Below are 7203 nucleotides of genomic sequence, written 5' to 3'. Positions count from 1 at the left end.
GTTGACTGGTGCACTGGATATGACCGGCTGTGAGAGAATTGTGGAGGACATGGGAGCCGTGCTGAGATGTCAGGATCCTTCCCCCCAAGACCTTGTCTTTTTGTTGTACCCCCTAATGCTCCCCAAATTCTTTTGGATGAGAAAGGCTAAGACATCTGTGTGCTGATGCTTTGTAACTCGCTGACCAGGAAACTCAGGTCAGAGCAGGGGCATGGGACAGGGAGCAATGACTGTCATCATCAATTGATGATAAGTTGTGTGTGACCATCACTGAAGCTGAGTAAAGAATTATGCTCTAAACAAGCATATATGGCAGGCACTGCTTTTTATCTAAAGCGGTGATGAGAAGAGGTAAAATCAATCTGAATTCAAGACTTGACATGTTTCAAACAGTTTCCAAACTTTTCTTTAAAAGAGGCAGGTTGTCTCATTTTAAAGGGTGAACTTCCAAGGTTTGGCCTACTGCAGTGGTCAGCAAACTCATTCGTCCACAGAGCCAAATATCAAGAGGACAAGATTGACATTTCTTTTGAGAGCCACATTTTTTTAAACGTAAACTTCTTCTAACGCCACTTCTTCAACATAGACTCGCCCAGGCCGTGGTGTTTTGTGGAAGAGCCACACTCAAGGGGCCAAAGAGCCACATGTGGGCCTAATGGATGGTGAAGAAGAATCAGAAACCCAGTTTCCCAGTTCCCAGCTCAGCAGCCTCTCCCAAAGGGACCACGTGGACCCACAAGAGCATTCACCAAATGGGTTCGCTGGAGCTGGGAAATAGGACCCTCTCACCCCCAGTCTCTCCCCCACCCCACTCATCCTCCCAGTCCAAGCAGCCCCTTAACTGTTCACCGGGAAGGAGCGCGTGGTCTGGCTTCATAGTTCTGAACTGGGGCAAAAGGCAGAGAATTCGTTTTCACACAGTCCAGGAAAAAGCCTGGAGAGAATCTCTGTGTGTGGCCTAAGACCTGCTCCCGCTAAGTGCCCAGGCAGTACTCACCTCGTTTAAGTGCTGTATGTAGGGCATCCCACAGTGGCAAGTACAGGGACGGCCTCACAGGAGGATACACAGTCTTGGGAATGAGCGCAGGTAAGGAGGGCAGGGGAGATGCTGCAACGAGAGTGGGCCATGGGGCGAGATGTGCCTTCTTCCAGCCTCTCCAGCCCTATATGTAAGTTGTCGTATCCCATTACCAACCAGTAAAGGGGTCCTCCCCTGGTGCATGGCTGTACTTCTGCAAGAGTGATGAAAAACTGTCAAGAGCGAGGTTGCAACCCTAGCCGTTTGGAAGGGTCCCGGGTTCGATTCCGGTCAAGGGCATGTGCCTTGGTTGCAGGCTCCTCTTATGCAGGAAGCAACCAATCAATGTCTTTCTCTCACATCAATATTTCTCACTGTTTTCCCCTCTCTTTTCTATTCTCTCTAAAAATCAATGGGAAAATATCCTTGGGTGAGAATTTTTAAAAAGAAAGAAAGAATGCAGTTGCAGCCAATCTGTATGCATGGAGAGCTGACAGATACAGACCCTGAATGGGTAGTGTTGGCTGTAGAGACCAAAGGCCCTTAGGGGGTAAGACCTGTGCCTTATGCCTCTAGGCAAAGCCAGTGGATACCTACTTTCTAGCAAACAGTAGATGGTTAGCCAACTTTCCTTAGAGAACTAAAATGAGACAGAATGATTTTTGCTATTGTCTGTAATATTGTATGTTATACATCATAGTAAGTGCTTTACGAACAGTAATTTTCACAACCGTTATAGAAGATGAGTGTCCTTGTGTTCACGTTTTAAGGGAAGAAACAGAGGCTTAAAGGGCTTAACAACACTCATGCCAGACCACACAGCTTCTCCGTGGCCAGACCAGGATTTGAACTTGTGACCCTTGCTCTGAAGCCCTTCACTAAGCTTATGCCCACAGGGGAAACCCTTCTCTGCCCTCGCCCTCCCAATACACCAGGAGGGCCAGCCCTCGAGTAAATATGGTGGCTGAGTACCTAAGGTTGAAATATTTCTGTGTGTAGTCCCCGGCCTCTGTCAGTACAGCGTCATAGTCTGCAAGACACCAGGGCACTGTCACTGGCATACCCCGTTTTGGGACTTTTGGCAGAGATGGGGCATATCCACCAGGGGAGACAGAAGACACATAGTCCTTATTATCAGAAGACTGTTTAGTCACTGGGAAATTGTGTTCAAATAGCAGAGAAGTCAGTGGGATACTGTTTACCTTTATAATTTAGTCTAAATGAGTTGGTGTTTTAGGGAAAAAGTTGGTGAAACATGAATTCCTTTTCATAGAGCTGATAAAACAATATAAAAGTATTCAAAAAGCTTAAAAGATAAAAAATGATCGTCAAGCTAGTGTTCCATGTCCATCTGCTAGTGTTCCTTATCTATCTGCTCCCTCAACTTCTGACTACAGAGAAGATATCAGGCCTTTGTTTCATCAAAGACACTCACTCCTCATATTCCTACTGACGCTATGTTTTCCCACAACAATAAGGGATAGTGCACCAATCTGTGAACTAAAGGGTCCCAGGTTTGATTCTGGTCAGGGGCACATGCCAGGGTTGTGGGCTCCATTTCCAGTGGAGGGGAGAGGGTGTAGGAGTCAGCCTATTAATGATTCTTTCTGATCATTGATTTTTCTATCTCTCTCCTTCTCCCTTCCTCTCTGGAAGCAATAAAAAGATATTAAAAAAAAAAAAAAAAAAAAAGGACACCAGTTGATTCCTGAATGAGCTCAGTCTTCACTCTAAGCCTTTGCACATATAGGAACCGATGCCTGAAAGGAACTTTCACTTCCAACTCCATTGTTGGCCAAAAATAGGGATCACTTCATACAACCCAAACAGGTACTTAGAATTCTTGGCTTGGTGTCTCATCAAAGTCCTCAGGTACAAGAGCTGGAGGAGAAGCAGGATAATCCCAGGATACCACTATCTCAGAAGTCCTGATAACAGTTCCACAAAACAGCACCCTGAAACCACTCTGCATTTGCAGGAATCTGTGATAGGAGAATGATCTTTTAAGGCCCTGGCCACCACCCCAAAGACCCATGGGCTCAGACTGCTCAGTACCGTTTCCCAGCCAATGGGGCCACATGTCCTGGAAATGACTGCATTACCTCAAGGCTCAGTCCTCAGTGCACACTCTTGCCAGTTATCTTACCTTTTACAGGACTTCTGCCTTCTGTCCCTAACTGGATCATCTCTCTTCTGGTCTGTTCTTCTGAAGAGAGAGACACTTCTATGGGTTGCCTCCTTTATGTGCCCCTCCCCCCCACTTTATTTTTGCTTTCAGATAACAAGAAAAAAGTGGGTTATTTGCAATACACTTATTAATTTGTACAGTTATTCAGTGTCTGGTAAGTTAATGTTCAAGAAAAAATACTAAATTTTTATTAAAATGTTCTATTATTTTATGTTAACAATTACTCATTTATTTCAGTCCTTTGTATTCAGCATGTCTATAGAAATAAACCTACGTTTCTATGAAAATTTAAATTTTTGTTTTTTGGGGGGCCCACATACACTTAAACCTTGTTTATTTTGCTCATGTTAGCCTTTGAGTTTGACATGCTTGTTCTATAGTCATTACCCTCATATGGCTTTTCTCCTGTGTGAACTCTTTTGTGTATAAGAAGGTGACTCTTTTGCTTAAAAGAATTTGCACATTTACTACACTCATAACATTTTTCTCCAGTGTGAACTCTCTGGTGTTATGTGAGGTTACCACTTTGACTGAAGAACTTCCCACAATCACTATACTCATTTGGATTTCCTTCAGTGTGAACTCTCTAGTGTTTATTGACAGTTCTGTTTTCATTGTAGGATTTTCCACATTCTGTATACTCACGGAGCTTTTCTCCAGTGTGAACTCACTGGTGTTTAATGAGGTTAGACATGTATCTGAAGGACTTCCCACAATCACTACGCTCATATGGATCTTCTCCACTGTGAACTCAGTGGTGTCTAATGAAGCCAGACCTGAGACTGAAGGATTTCCCACAGTCACTACACTCATACCATGTTTCTCTAATGTGAACTCTGTTATGTTTAATGAGAGCAGTGCTTTCACTGGAGACCTTCCCACAATCAGTACACTCACAGGGTATATACATCTCCTGTGTGAACTCTCCTATGATGAAGGGGGTTAAAGATTTGTCTAAACACTTTCCCACATTTATTATACTCATAAATCAAATCTCCAAAGCAGAGATATTTCTGATAAACAAGTTTCTGTTTCTGGCTGGCAGCTGTTTCACATTCAAACCACTGGTGATATCTTTTTCCACTGAGAAATTCCTGTGAAATCTCATTGTTACCATGTGGATCCTCAGTATTTAGAGTAGCCTGATACTGGAGTAGCCCTGAGATGGCTTCTGTACTAGCTGCAGACAGCCAACTTCCGTACTAGCTGCAGACACCCTGGATAAGTAGAAGCAACAACAAGTGAGTCACTCTTTGTTCCAGGGCTTCTCGCCACTGGCATCCTTCTGTTGCTGGTAAGGGATTGCACTGAAACACAAGTCTCTCACACATGCATCACTTAAGAACACATTCTTCTCAAAGTATACCACTTGTAACACAGTCAGTTGCAAAATATCTTTTAACACTGAGAAACATGGCTTATGCAGATGGGTCCCTTAGGTGACTGGAGCTGTCTTGGAAGCTCTGACCTGAGAATCTCCTATACATACACTGTGCTCAGAATAGGCTTCTGCATCATCCATTTTATACCAACAACCTAAAAACAGAGAAATGGCGAGGAAATGAATGTTGACTCTGGTGACAGGGAAAAGTTCCATTATAAAACTGTTTTTGCACATACTACATTGGCTTCATGCAATTGGCTGAAAATGACAGACCTGAAAGATGTATTAATAAGAGACCACTGTGAAGTTCTTGACCACTGAAAATCACAAAACAAGGGAGACTTCAACAGAAATAGAGCAAAAACATGGCAAGCACCACGTGGAAGAGAAGCAGAATGTCCAGGTCATTGTGCTGCTAACAGCATTCAGTAGATATTTTCTGCTGGTGACATGAGCAAGCTGTGCAGAAGGTTGGTTACTCATTCCAAGTAAAATTCAATACACAAGTACCTAGTGTTTGAGGGGTATTTAAGCATGTGTGTGCTCCTCATAACACTTGCATAAGTCCATGTGGTAGTGTATTTCAGAAAGAGATGTGCAGAGGAACAGGTGATATAAAAAGGACACAAAAGCAAAGATAGAGAAAGATAGGAAGTCACTGATAAAATGACAAGTCAGCAAAGTGTCAAGTATGGAAAATGAAAGGTATAAATGAGGTATGGACATTGGAACCTACACTGTTATACAGGAGCAGGTTCCTGATACAATCTGAACACCATTCTTATGTCTGACCTCCCTCCATTGCCACACTGCACTTTCAGACTTCCTTCTGGATAAAGCCACAGTGGTGGGAGCTGAGGCAGAGATGGTTAGAGATGATCAGGACAGCAGGGGAGGGAAGTTTATGGCCATCAGGCCAACAGGAGTGGCAGTTGAGGGCCTACAGGCTGGCAGGGGAGTGGTTAGGGGGTGATCAGGCCAACAGTCAGGCAAGTGGTTAGGAGCCAGCTGTTCTAAACTGGCAGTAGGACATCACCCAAGGGGTCCAGGATTGGAAAGGGTGCAGGCCAGGCTAAGAGACCCCCTACAGTGCTCAAATTTTGTGCAAAAGGCCATATATATACTAATCTTGTAAAAGAAGGGAAATCAATTACTGCATTTAGGGCAGGCAAAGGCAGAAAGATCATGAAAGGGCAAAAGATAAATATATGGTGTAGCAAAGAAGGTTTAGAATTGTTGTATGGATATTAATTCAATAATTAAAAATACAAATACAAGCATAAACTCTTCTCTTCAGTTGGTTGAGCAACATTCCCTGTTCTGAAAGGTCAATGGTTTCTTTCTAGATCAGGCCATATGCCTGCCTGGATGCTTTGGAGATGGTGTGCATGAGGTAGCAGTTCAATGTTTCTTTCTCATATCACCACTTCTCTCTCTCTCTCCCTTCCTCTCTTCATAAAAAGTCAATAAAATATTTTAAAAACTTAAAAATATGTAAAGTATTTATTTTTTTAAAAAGAGAATAAACTCAGTGTGTTGCATACTCACATCTGTAAACCAACTGCTACCCTAACCTGTATGTGGGTGAGAGATAAGCTTATTTTACATGAGACTGCTTTATAGTTTTATCTGTATGTCCGAGCTCAACAAATAGTACACATTAGAAGAATGGATTTTGTGACATGTCAATTATAAATCTACCTTAATAAAGCCTTAAAAAGTACTTCCAAATAAAAACCTAGATAATCCCCTCTTGTTAGTAAATTAAAATGATGACCTGATATGGGTTCTACTATCTCTCTCCTAAGTTCTTTGGATGATCAGTCTTGCTCGGGGGCAGAAAATAGTGGAAGGAAGTGAAGACTATTGCCATCAGAATCAACAGGATTGCAGACTGGTTCTAAAACACACATCCAAGACTGATTACAGGGTACTCCTCCCTCTAACTTTGAGGTCCTGCCAGTTGAAGAACCATTGAGGTGAACACCCTAAATGGGCCAAGGGAATTCAGTAAACTGTTAGATGATTTTTTTGGGTCAATGACTTCAGCCAGAGGACACAGCTATGGAGGTTTCAAGAATGTCTGTACACAAATATATCACAAGCCACAGCCCTTTGATCATTTCTGGATAATGTTCAGAAGAGGCCTTCCCTAAAGCACTATACTCATATGGCTCTTCCCCAGTTGTGCTCTCACTAAAGAAATTCCCACAACCAGTCTACACGAAGGGCATTTCTCCAGTATGAATTCTCACTAAGGTTACAGATTTGTCTAAAAGATTTCCCACTTTTGTTACACTCATAATTCACTTCTCTAGAGCAGACACTCTGATTTTAAACACTTTCTGTTTGTGCCTGGCACCATTTTCACATTTCCCACTCTGGTGCAAACAATTTCAACCAATAAATTCCTGGGAAATCTCACTGCCATTGTGTGGATCCTCATTGTTAAAAGTTGCCTGGCACTGAACATGATATGAGGTGCCTCGGAAAACTTTTCCCACCTCCCTATCAGTTGAAGACACTCAAGATAAATATGAGATAATCTTGTACTCAAATGAAGCCCTGTCCACATCTTTCCCCCCAGGGTTCCTCTTTACTAGCATCCCACTA

The sequence above is a fragment of the Pipistrellus hanaki genome (assembly GCF_964339955.1).
Source record: "Pipistrellus hanaki genome assembly, chromosome: 16".
NCBI lineage: Eukaryota > Metazoa > Chordata > Mammalia > Chiroptera > Vespertilionidae > Pipistrellus > Pipistrellus hanaki.
Note: the sequence above shows the minus strand (reverse complement) of the source record.